The sequence below is a fragment of the Dermacentor silvarum genome, chromosome 2, assembly GCF_013339745.2.
Source record: "Dermacentor silvarum isolate Dsil-2018 chromosome 2, BIME_Dsil_1.4, whole genome shotgun sequence".
Lineage (NCBI taxonomy): Eukaryota > Metazoa > Arthropoda > Arachnida > Ixodida > Ixodidae > Dermacentor > Dermacentor silvarum.
Window position 1 is genome coordinate 136,394,119 of NC_051155.1, and position 13,159 is coordinate 136,407,277.

At 52.0% G+C, this 13,159-nt stretch overlaps 1 protein-coding gene across 6 annotated transcripts in view; it reads left to right on the forward strand.

The window, feature by feature from the left end:
- The window catches only part of LOC119441814 (ADP-ribose pyrophosphatase, mitochondrial), a 234,038-nt gene that overhangs the window by 24,592 nt on the left and 196,287 nt on the right, over positions 1–13,159 (forward strand). The window lies entirely within an intron of this gene.

Sequence of the window (13,159 nt, forward strand, 5' to 3'; positions counted from 1 at the left end):
TTATCCCTTATCGGTCCTTATCACTTATCGGACTTATGACCGGCCCTTATCAACCCTATCTTATCTTATCAAAAATTGATCGACCATTATAAGCCCTTATCGCTCTTTAACACCGTATCCACCGCGTCGAACCATTATCAACCATGATGAAAGCCATAAGCCCTCATCGCTTCTTATCATCATTATTAACTGATTGACTGGGCTCTGACTTGACAGGCGCGCCGGGCTGACTACACTGGTAGTTGCTACGGGCTCTGTGTGCGCTATGGATGTACTGGGCTCGTCTGGCGATCGAGATGCCGAGCGCCGCCGAGCGAGAAGGACGAAGCAGCAAACAAGCAGCGGCAGGCCGAGCGCGAGTCGACTGACCCCGAAGTCCGCACGCGCTGGGCACGAGCGAACAAGACCAGCAAAAGGCGCGGGCTAGGCGTGCCCAGGAGACTCCCGAAGAACTTGCTAGGCGGCTTTGACAAGGCAAGACTGCATAGCTTAGAAACTCCGGAACAGCACCCATATACGCTTGCGCGTAACTGAAACGTCGCTACAATTTTATTAACGCGATAGCGTTAAGGGCCCCGTGTCGCAGAAAATCCGGCGTCGGTGTCGGTGTCGGCGTGGTGCGGGCACGCCAGCGTCGTTGGTGGAAATAATCATCCCGAACCACCCGACCGCGCAGGCCCTCCGCGTGGAGCAAGGCGTTATATAGTGAACATAATGAATTTCTCTAAGTAAAATCCGTCAGGAAATCGTAAAGTAGGATTAAACCACACCTACAGACGTCACAGCGTCGGATGTAATTTGACCATACAAAAAAACATAAACCTCTTACGCCGAAATTCAAACACAAACCTCTGTACCAGCATTTCTACACGGCAGGCGCGCGCGGAGGCGAAGTTGCACAAAAAAGATGCAGTTACCGGGAAACCTTATAAGCAGCAAGGAATCTTTGAATGTTATCGTGTTCCACTCTTAAAGGCGAAGCTTAAGTGTCCTCCAAATTTTTCTTCTTTATGGAGAGCATCGTGTTACACGTAACGGACGGACACACAGAGCGACGGACAGAGCTCCTGGATGAGTCACCTAAGAAAGCTACGCATAAAAGGGCCCCTCACCAGGTCTGGTCATTTTGAGCTGACAAGCGTATTGCATACAATGCGCGCTAACGTTCGTGTAGTACTAAGTACTATATCGCTACGCGCCGCGGAAAGAGCTGAAATTTCAAACCAAACGCCATTTTCCCTTCTCGAGGGCGCCGCGCTACCAGCAGGAGAGTCGACGTCAATCGCGTAATTGGGTTACGTACATGGCCGTGCTGTGACGTCAATTTCAGTGACACGTGGCTTTGAGAATTATTGAATGCAACATCAGTTATTTGTTTAATCTGTTGCTTCAATAGGTGAATTAAAGTTCAGAGAAAAAAAGTCGCAGTTTCGCCGGGAAGGCGAAGCACCGATTGCGATAGCAAATTAGTAGACAGCTGTACAATTAAGGATATTAGTTTTATCAGCCGTATAAACTTGTAAACATTCGCTTACTAACTAAATTAACAAGCAATGTGTCACGCGCGCACACGTTAACATGAAACAAACTCACTCGATGACCGCGGAAGCCTCGCTGTCAAAACGCTGGATTGAGGAAGCGCGGCAGCAGCAGCGAGGGAATTGGCCTTCGGCTGCATCTCGCTTCAACGCGAACTAAGCGTTGAAAGCACAGCGCATACGAATCTACCAGCACTCGGCACAGTTGTCCACATCGCTGATCACGTTCACGATACGGCGCCCGCGCGGCCGTGCCATGCGCAACAGCCGCCGGTGTAGAAGGCTCCTCCCCCCACCAGTCCCTCCACTCCCCCCGGTGTCCTGCGCGCGGCGGAAGACGGCACGCTTCGTACTCGCTTTCCACCCTTATGCGCGCGAGATGAGCCGCGATCGTCAGCTCCCCTCGCACGCTTTCACTCGCAGATACAGCATGCGGCGCGCGACGACGGTGTTATCGCTCTTGGGCTCTCTAGCGAACATCACGGCGACGACGATCGCAAAGGCACCTGGAGTGTCCATATAGTTTCTATCGCAATAGTAATAAAACATCCAAACAAAATGTATGCGTATTTGTTTTACTTGACATCATAGCAAGGTAGATGTACTTCTATTTCGTCTGCTTGTTCCCACGTCGTGCAGATCGCGCGCGCAGAGAACGAAACTATGTCATTTTCTACCGTGTTCCAGGGCCGCGATCATGCTCTTTCATCCTCTCACGCTTGCCTTGGTGCATACCGCTGATCAGGTAGCGCGCAAAGTCGTCCGCTGCGGGAAACAAGACAAACGCAACAGCTCGCGCGCGAGATCGTCACCGGAAGTGCGCCCCTCAGCAAGAACGCGAGAAAAAGAAAAGAAAAATAAGGCGGGGCCCGCGACGTGTCCGTCACGTGATCCTCCGGCTTCGGTGGAGAGCGCAGGGAAGGAATTCTTGCGGAGGCTAGACGGGGCAAGTAGAGTCTATGTTGGCCGGTGACGCTCGCCTCCTGAAATCATGGGTTCGCGGCGCTTCTATTAAGTAATTTGACAAATTCTTGCTGCAAGACACTCCTTAGAGGGCACGTAGCAACTTCCAGCGTATAAACAAAATTAGCTATGTGGCCTGGTGAGGGGCTGCTTAAAGTTTGTTCGCGCCGCCAACGTGGCTGCCTGCACGGCGCATCTGTCGGCGATTCGCCAACACGACCTGAGCGACTCGCACTATGCTTTCCTCAACGGAAACGCAAATTTCGTGTGCATGTGGAGAACGCCCTGCGCGCAGCAGCGCAAGCTCTCTTTCCGTCTTTACAGCCCCATGCCGGCAGTGTACTTCCATGTATACGTTTCCCGACATTGTCACGTGCGGCCCTGCACAGATCGACCATGGCGGTACGCCGCTCACAGGAATGTTTCGCAGCTAGTTGTAATTTGGGAGCCTTCGCCTTCTACATCTAACGTTGTACAACAGCAATTACCTCAGGTAAATTTAGACGGATGCTCACCTTTTTCTCCTGCGCTGTCTTCTCCGACGTCGGTAGTGCTGTAGGCGTCCCCTCGGTGCTGAAGCTGACCTCTCGGCTGTGCTAGTACGTGACCTCGCGATCCCGAGCTGTTCTTCTTCTGCATGGCCACGCGGGCTCGCTTCTTAAACCATGGCGCTTACCCGCTACCAGGGATTGGCCAAGGAGCAGGTGGTTATAGATGAGGAGAGATAAAACTTAAAACAAACAGAAACGCAGGAAGAATTTGTACAAATTATATTGAAATAAACCAATTTTAGTGGTTCTACTTCAAGACTCGTATTTTTACAGCGAAACTGTCTATGGCTAGGATTCTATGCGTGTCCGTCAACACATCTGCGTGTGCAAAATCCCATCTCCCCAATTTGATGCAAAATAGCTTCATTCCATGCAAAAGCTTATACGTCTCATCACGTAGATATGCATTTTGAGTAGATTAGTTATCAATAGGCGCCATTTTCGAAATAAGTATACTCTCACATAATAAATGTTTCTCAAAGATTTGCCGCTGTGCGACCCGCGTCGGCCACGTGTACGCTCGCACCGCCCTCTCTTTGTAGTCGTTCCAAGCGCTTGCGTGCCTAGTTTTCTTCCGCTCTGTCAGCGTGGCGGTCCCGTCGCGCGTGTCTACTATGTGCCGGCTCCCCGAGGCGGCGGTAGTCTTCAACGCCAATTTATGCTGCCGATCAAGACCGCCGATCAAAATAAAAGTGTGTGTGAGTGAAATAACTTTATTGAGGTCCAGAGAAGACGCAGGGGACACCCCGCGCCACCCGGCTAGTCCCACGTAGGGACCGGCAAGCCGAGCTTGACGGCCCGATCACGAGCACTCTGGACGGCCAGGGTTTGGTCGTTGAGTTCGGGGCTGCCCAAAAGCGCAGCCCACCTATCCTCGCTGAAGGCGGAGCCGATGGCTTCACACTGCCACAACACATGGTTAAATGTTGCCGTTAGTCCACAGGCATGGCAGTCCGCACTGGGATACCAAAATTGTGTGTGCATGTGTCTTTCTTCGGGATGACCGCCAACGCCGCTCAAGAGAAATAAATTTGCTCATACCTTTGATCTAAATTCTTTGTAAATGTTCTGTGGTTGCATTCACGCGCAAATATGCCGCTACCCTATCTCCATTAACGGTGTTATGATACCTTATGTCTCCCACCACAGATTCTTGGGCATTATCATTGACCGCAGTTTGTCATGGCCGAGGTATGTTTAATATGCTACAGAAAAAACTTAATCTGTTCTGCCATGTTCTTCGCTTCGTAGCAGCCATGAAATGGGGCCCAACGAAGGGCTCCTTACTACGACTTTATCAGTCTCTGTTCGTAGGCTACATCCGCTACAGCCTCCCGATACTCTCAAACATGAGCATTTCCTGCTTACGGACATTAGAGAGCGTTCAAGCGCAAGCACTCAAAATATGCCTTGGCTTGCCACGGTGTACCTCCAACAAAGGCACAATTGAGAAAGCCCGCGTCTGCCCATTATCGGTATACATGTCCCACGAACCACTTCGTGTATATAAAGGGTGTCCCAGCTATCACGCAGCACGATTTAAAAATAGAGGAGCAGCGTTGCGCGAAGCAAACCTAGTGCGCATTGTTTCCAGTGCAGTGGAGTAGCCGCCAGTAATTTTTCAGTTACTGACATTTAATTAGTTAATTGTAATTAATTATCTAACTCGAGAAGTACTGTCCTAATTATCAAAGTGTCAATGAGAAAATTGTAGAGCAACATGAAAAACTTCCGATACAGCTTTCTGTTGCTCAATACGTGCTACGTAAATGTGTTTTTCCGAGCTTAGTGATAATCAATGCGTAGCGAGACGCTGGGTCTTTCACATCGGAGTAACGTGTGTTGGTGACGTACATATACCCTCGCAGCTTTGGCGTTGAGTTCACACGCGCCAAGTGTGAGGAAGCAAAAGGAAAGGGAACGTCTGGTTGTTTCGCAGCGGGGGTGTGACGTAGCGCAGCCTGCGGGGAGTGCGCACGCGCCAAGTGTGAGGGAGCAAGGGGAGAAGGAACGTGTGGGGCGCAATTGGCTGCACGGTTGGTGACGTCGTTCTTCTCTCTCAGCGGTGCGCGCGCGTCATTCTTCTCTCCGACATCGCAGTGGTACAGCCACGTGTCGTGCGTTCTCTTGAGTAGCTGCTCTGCGTGTGAAGAACGCGCCGCTAACAGCGCCGGGACTCCGCCCGCCGTGCCGCCAACGCCAAACGTGTCCGTGTCTTCATTGTTCGGTATAAAGGGGCGCGTAAAGTGACACATTATTGCGTAACACAGATCAGAAACACTTTAATATACCCGCGTGATAAACCTTAAGATAAACACCGTGGCCGGCCCGTTTCAGCTTCGCTGGTCAACCATCTCCACACGGTGTAAGGGCCGAACATTTTTTGAACAGAACGTATCATTTACAATGGGACAGCCAATTCGGAGATATTAAGGACCTTGAATACGGTCTGCAATTTTGTCAAGAATTCCTAAAAGTGCCAAGGTATCCGTCAAGTTGACGACCCATCTGATGTGTATTTTCCTCGTGTGACAGAGGTATTCGCAAATAGTGATGCAGACGTTCCTGTCGCTAAAACCCAATGCAAAGGGCCCCAAGAAGAGAATATTGTTACGTAAAACGACACAAGGCGGGACTATTTACACTGTATTTACACAACACAGACGCAGTAGCCAAGATGATGGGCAGCCACCAGCACCCGACAGAACCGTCTTCTTTGTCGTCTGCCCCAGGCAGAATGTCTCTCGTAGCATTACCCCTGGTGGATGATTCGGTAAGAACCCGTGTACCGACGTAGCATTACCCCCAGCGGTAGAAGCGCCGTCTCGGCGCACTTCAAACATTGTCGTTAGAAGGAGGGTGGTATGCTTTCAGTCTGCTGACGTGAACTGTGTCACTGGGAGCGATCGCAGGCGGTAAAGTCGGAGAGACGGGAACAATCTCGTAGGTGACGTCCGTGACCTGGCGGATGATTCGGTAAGAACCCGTGTACCGAGATAACAACTTCTCGGACAAGCCAACACGACGGAACGGACACCACAGGAGAACTGAGGCACCGGGTGAGAAGCGAACGTCGTGATGCCGGCTGTCATAGAGGCGCTTCTTGGTCGCTTGCGAGGCCGACAGCCTAGAGCGGGCGATCGGCACGAGCGATGGCATCACGTGCATATTCGCTAGGCGGCGCGACAGCAGCCGGAAGTAGGGTGTCCATTGGTAACGTCGGTCCAGGGCCAAAGATCATATAAAAGGGTGAATAACCGGCGGTATCGTGACGCGATGAATTGTAGGCGAAGGTCACGTAAGGCAGCGCCAGGTCCCTGTCACGGTGGTCGGAGGAAACATACATTGAGAGCATGTCCATGAGGGTGCGATTTAGGCGCTCGGTGAGGCCATTTGTTTGGGTATGGTAGGCAGTGGTCAACTTGTGCTGCGTTGAGGAGGAGCGCAAAAGATCGTCGATTACTCGGGACAAAAATGCGTGGCCTCGATTTGTGGGACAATTGGCTAGGGGCGCCATGGAGTAAAATAACATCGTGGAGCAAAAATCGGCAACGTCAGTAGCAGTGCTGGTGGCGAGCGCTCGAGTGATTGCATACCTGGTCGCCTAATCGATAGCAACAGCGACCCATTTGTTGCCGGATCTTGACTCAGGAAAAGGACCGAGGTCTAAACCAACACGGAAGAATGGTTCGGTCGGAATGGAGAGCGGTTGAAGCAGTCCAGCAGGGGGTGTGGCAGGACGTTTCCGACGTTGGCATTTATCGCAGGAGGTCACGTAACGTCGAACAGACCGGGCGAGACCACGCCAAAAGAAGCGGCGCCGGACACGGTCGTACGTGCGGGATACGCCAAGGTGACCAGCAGTTGGTTCGTCGTGAAGCTCATGCAGGACCGTTGAACGCAGATGTTTAGGAACAACGAGAAGCAGCTCAAGGCCATCGGACTGGATGTTACGACGGTAAAGTGTGCCATTCACGAGGACGAACATGCGCAGTAAGGCGTCGTTAGGTGCGGATTCCAGCCGGTCAATGATCGATCGCAAAGAAGCATCACGGCGTTGTTCGTCACCAATCTGGAGAAACTGAGACATAAAAATAACGCAGGGGCTAGGTTCGATTTCCGATCCGTCTGGTTGGTCAACAAGGTAGCGGGACAAGGAGTCCGCGTCCAGATGGAGGCGGCCAGACTTGTAGGTAACTGAGTAAGCGTACTCCTGAAGGCGCAGCGCCCAACGACCAAGTCGTCCAGTAGGGCCCTTCAGTGAGGAAAGCCAAAAGAGAGCGTGATGATCAGTGACAACACGGAAAGGGCGGCCATACAAGTAAGGACGAAATTTCGAAACCGCCCAGACAAGGGCAAGACATTCCCGTTCCGTAATCGAGTAATTGCGTTCAGATTTCGAAAGGAGACGACTTGCGTACGCAATAACACGATCAATGCCTCGTTGCAATGGTTTTGGGCTAAAACTGCACCGATGCCGTGGCCACTAGCGTCTGTGCGCACTTCTGTGAGAGCAGCTGGGTCAAAATGGGCAAGAATAGGTGGAGTCGTTAGGGCGGCGATGAGCTCAGAAAAGGCGTCAGCTTGTAGAGGACCCCAACAAAACGGGACGTCTTGCTTGAGAAGGTCAGTGAGTGGGCGTGCGACCGCCGCAAAGTTTTTCACGAAACGGCGAAAGAACACAGCCCCACGAAACTACGAACGTCATAGACAGACCGTAGAACGGGGAAGTTCGTGACAGCGCGTACATTCGCTGGGTCTGGTCGGACACCGGAAGCGTCAACGAGGTGGCCCAGCACAGTAATTTGACGAAGAGCGAAATGGCCCTTCAAGGAATTTAGTTGGAGGCCAGATCGTCGAAAAATTGCTAGAATGGTCGAAAGCCGCTCAAGGTGTGTTGCGAAAGTGGGAAGAGAAAATTATCACGTCGTCCAGGTAACATAAACACGTCGACCATTTAAATCATTGAAGCAGTGTGTCGATCATTCTCTCAAAGGTGGCTGGTGCGTTGCAGAGACCGAAAGGCATGACCTTGAATTGGTAAAGGCCGTCAGGGGTGACGAAGGCGGTCTTCTCGCAATCCAGGTCGTCACAGCGATTTTCCAGTAGCCAGGTCGAAGATCCAGGGATGAAAAGAAGGTGGCACCATGGAGGCAGTCGAGGGCGTCGTCAATAGGTGGAAGAGGGTACACGTCCTTCTTGGTGATTTTGTTGAGGTGCCGATAATCAATGCAGAAACGCCGGGAGCCGTCTTTCTTCCTTTACTAATACGACGGGGGAGGCCCACGGACTAGATGATGGTTCGATGATGTCCTTCGCAAGCATTTTAGCCACTTCTTGTTTTAATCACATCACGCTCTGATGCGGACACACGGTAAGGTCGACGGTGAATGGGCAAAGAGTCGCCAGTGTTTATTCGGTGGGTGACAATCTTAGTCTGGCCCAGGGGTCGATCACGAATGTAGAAAATGTCGCTGTATGAGGTCAAAACCCGGCAGAGAGCGTCGGCCTGGTCAGGCGAAAGGTCTGATCCAACCATGTTGCGAAAAACGCTGTCGTAAGAACTTGGTGACCGGGAAACTTCAGCTTCTTCAGGAGCAGTTATGGCGACAACCTTGACGTCATGGTCTCTTATAGCGGTGAGGTGGGCAAGCGACATCTTCTGGGGCAACACTTGGGGGGTCAGACCAAAGTTTAGTAGCGGGAGGAACACACAGTTATCAGCTAATGTGGCGATGGTATGTGGCACAGTAACATTGCGCGCCAGGCGTACGTCAGTAATCGGAGTGACGATATAGTCACCGTCAGGGACGGGCGGGGTCGATGACAAACACACGTACGTGACGGCTCGAGGCGGTAGGTGAACAAAAGCGGCGGGGCTTAAGCGGCTGACGGGCGTTTCACAGGCATCTGATACACGAGGAAGATCGAGGCAGAGTGTTTCAGAAGAACAATCAATTAAGGCTGAGTGTACCGAAAAAAAGTCAAGGCCAAGGATAAGGTCATGGGGGCAATGAGCAAGGACGGCAAAAAGGACAACAGTGTGACGACCGGCAATGCTGACACGAGCGGTGCACATTCCGATCACTTGAACAGCACCACCATCGGCAACACGTATTGTCTGTGTCGTACATGGCGTCATAATCTTCTGCAGGCGGCGGCGTAAAGAGGCGCTCATAATAGACAAGTGTGCACCAGTGTCGATGAGGGCGGTCACAGCAACATTGTCGACTTTGACTTCTAGAAGGCTATGGTGAGTAGGGGAGAGTCAGCAGAGGATTTGCAGGGGACGATGGCATTGCAGCTTCACCTCCATAACCTGCGCTATCTAGTTTTCCGGCGGCGAGCGACCAGAGAAGGGCGGCGAGGAAAAGCGGCGAGGCTGCGGAGAGCGGGATTGGCGGCGTTGTGGCGACGGGGAGCGGGTGAAGCGGCGAACAGGAGCAGTGGCGTCAGAGGGAAGAGGCTCGTGGGAGGACAACGAGTAGTAAGTAGGGGAACCAGCGGTTGAACGTCTAGAAGGAGTAGGGTGCATGGAGGTCTGGCGAGATGCGTAGGTCCAACAGCGACGGCAATAACGAGCAATGTGCCCGGCCTGATGACAGGAGAAGCAGATGGGCTGATCGTCGGGCGTTCTCCATTCCGCAGGATTGCGGAAAGAGACAGGAGAGGAATAAGGCCACGCGTCAGGACGAGTCAGTGGGCACGCTGATGGAAGGCTGAGATTGGCAAACTCCTGCCTGACTACAGCTTGAATGAGGGACAATGGCGGCTGCGATGGGTCACTGGCGTGAGATGTAAACACGGGTGGTTGAGTAGGTGCAGGACAGGCAGCCTCAATCTCGCGACGAACAATGCGCGTAACGTGGTCACAGGTGGGCGGCAGGCGAACGGCATCACACAATGAAGTTGCAGCCGTATTGGGCAGCCGGGCGAATCCCTGGGTTATACGGCGGCTCTGGCGTGTTCAAACCGCCGGCACTCTTTGACGATTGTGTCGACGGTATCAACGTTGGTATACACGAGCAGGTTAAAAGCATCGTCGGCGAAACCTTTGAGCACATGAGAAACCCTCTCGGACTCAGGCATGTGCTCGTCAACCTGGCGGCAAAGAGCGATAATGAATGTAAGAGACGTATGACTCGGAGGATGTCTGTGCACGAGTCGCAAGTTCATTCCGCGCAGCAAGCTGCCGGCCAGTGCTGTTACCGAAAATGTCGCGGATCTTCTCTTTGAAAGAGTCCCAGCTTGTAATGTCCGCCTCGTGCGTCTCGAACCACACACGCGGTGGGCCATCGAGATAAAAAAGCACGTTGGCGAGCATAAGGGTCGGGTCCCACCTGTAGCTGGCGCTGATCCGTTCGTAAAGGTCCTGGCCGGAAAAGACACCAGGATCGCGAGCAGGAGGCAGAACAATGCAGGTGGGAGCCACGGGAGGGGCAGGGGGCGAAGACGATGTGCCTTCACCGACTGACATGGTCGGAAGCGTGATGAGGCGACCGTTGCGGAGCTCCGTGATGGAAACAGGGAACTATCCAGCACCCCCATCTCAAAGCAAAGATGTTACGTAAAACGACACAAGGCGGGAGTATTTACACCGTATTTAAACCACACGGACACAGTAGTCAAGATGTTGGACAGCCACCAGCAGCCGACAGAACCGTCTTCTTTGTCGTCTGCCCCAGGCAGAATGTCTCTCTCGTAGCAATATTCTGAAAATATACCGGAACACCTCCGTTTTAATAAGTAGTTGGAGTAGCTTTTCTCTGGTTTGACCATGGTTTCATGTTCCTTACAGATATGGCATAGAGGGAACGGCGCCAGACTATCGATTACGATTTGCTATCGATTGCGATAGCAAATTATTAGACAGCTATACGAAGTAAGAATAGTTGCTTTATCGCCCGTATAAACTTGTAAACATTCGCTTCCTAACTAAACTAACAAGCATGCTGTCACGCGCGCACAGGCAAACATGAACACATCTCACTCGATGACCGCGGACACTCGCTGTCATAACGCTGGAATGATAAGAGTGGCCCAGCCTGCTTCCCCTCGCTTCAATGCGAACTAGGCGCACGAGAACACAGCGCATGCTATACCATCCCCTATTGACCCTTTTCGCGGAGCAGTTTGTTCTAGAGAAACGAGATTGCGCTTTCGGCGCTGCGCCGCACGTGGCCTCAGCGACAGCGCACGATTACGAAACCATTACCGCTTCTACCCTGCTTCTGTGTGATAATTTGTCGGAAATGCAACTCAGCTTTTGCTAACGCACTGTGCTTCAATCATGCTGGATTGGATCATGTGGATTGAAGACGTGCGCAATAGTTGGCTGTAAAAATAGTGACTGGCATATTAAGGCCAAGTTCGCGGACCACTGCAGCAGCTGTACGTACTTGGCACTTCGAGTTGTACGGCTTTCCTCCAGGATGTAGAAATTTGCGCTTCCCCCAGCGTTGTATCGCTAAACTTGAAAGAAAGGGTTTCAGCCCCAGAACGTCAGCAAGTGTGAGTACTACTCGTTAATGACAAAGGGAGTAGCGCCGCTTCCTGTCACAATAAGTTTCGCGCAAAGTGTCTACACACATCTATACCCCAACTGGCACGGAAACTTAATTACGACTACTCTATCGCCAACGTGTCAAGAATAAGTGAATGGGTGCACACTTGAACATATGCGCCCTGTATACGCACAATGAATGACGGACTACACCGATAGCGCAAGAATGGTCGAAGCTGGATGTTTCGTGACGGTCCACAAGAGTAAGCGAGTTACTACGATAATACATATTTGCTAGAAGGTATTACAATATGGAAAACAGCTACGGATGTTTCAAGCTTTGCGCACAGCAAGAAGAAATCTATTGGAACTAAGCACAACCGCGAGCGATTAGGCAGAAAATAATCAGATAGTGACCGCACTGAGGAGCTTACTGACTCAGAAACGTGACAAGCCGCTGCTTCAAAATATTTGCCAAATAAAGAACGAAGAGAAAACACACTAATCCTGATTCAATTCATGAGAGAAAACTTTGGATAGCTTGGAATACATATTTAGCCCCGTTTTTAGAACAAGCACCATATACGCTGCTCGCGCCGTTTGGACGTAGCTTAATCAGCTCCGAAAGCACTTTTTCATGTTCTCTGAAGCTGCGGCCAAAGCTTCGTGACGTCCACCCAGTCACCGTCTATGATATCTTCCGAACCAGAGGTTTGTTAAGCCGCACCGGCGCCATGTAGATCCATTGTAAACACGGAGACAATTAAGGCAAGCAATGCACGCGTCACCACGTGATCAAACATGGCAGCGCCCACGGGATCGCCGCGAAACGGGTCAATATCGAACCCCTAGCCTTGGAACCCTCCGAAGATTACAAGTTAGGGCGCGTGCGGCCGCGCTCTGCCGCAGCGGGAGTAAAACAGGCGATTTGGCGTTTTTGTTAGCGCGCGCCTCGCCGCCCGACCCGCGGGAGTTGGAAGGCGTGACGTCACGACACCCTCGTCGGATAGCCAGCCGGCCGTATGGGTGTTCTGTGGCCGGCCGGCCGCGGTCATTCGAAGCGCGCCGACGCCGCCATCGCGAGCGGCATTTGAGTTCTGGTGCGTCTACCAGCGATGAGTACACGTCTAAAGACAAAGACCATTCCAACTTGGCAAAAAATATTACCGCTCACGGTTACGAGCCTTCCGCGTCAAGCGACGAAGAGCAGGCGGCCGTGTAAGTGCCGGTCAGGTTTTCGCGAACCGTAGCGCGAAGATTTCGCTCTGCACCAGACACTTAGGCAAGAATTATTGGTCATTTCCTGGTGTCAATTTTCGGCAGTGGCGAATTCGTGTTGCTGCCGGAGATTTACACCAGCAGCGAAGTAGAATACACTTGGTTACTGCAATATTAGCTGTTTCTGTCTGTTTGAGCTCTGCGCCACCAGATGGCAGCACCATACAGGCCACTCACGTTTACGGTTGCGCTCGAACTAGAGTGTACTTGAATAGCTCGAACGCACCAACGGCAGGTATCCTAAGTTTACGCACCTTCTCATCTCTGGGAAACGTGTGCGACGGCGTAACACGACTGACGATGCTGTTGTAACAGCAATGTCTGGG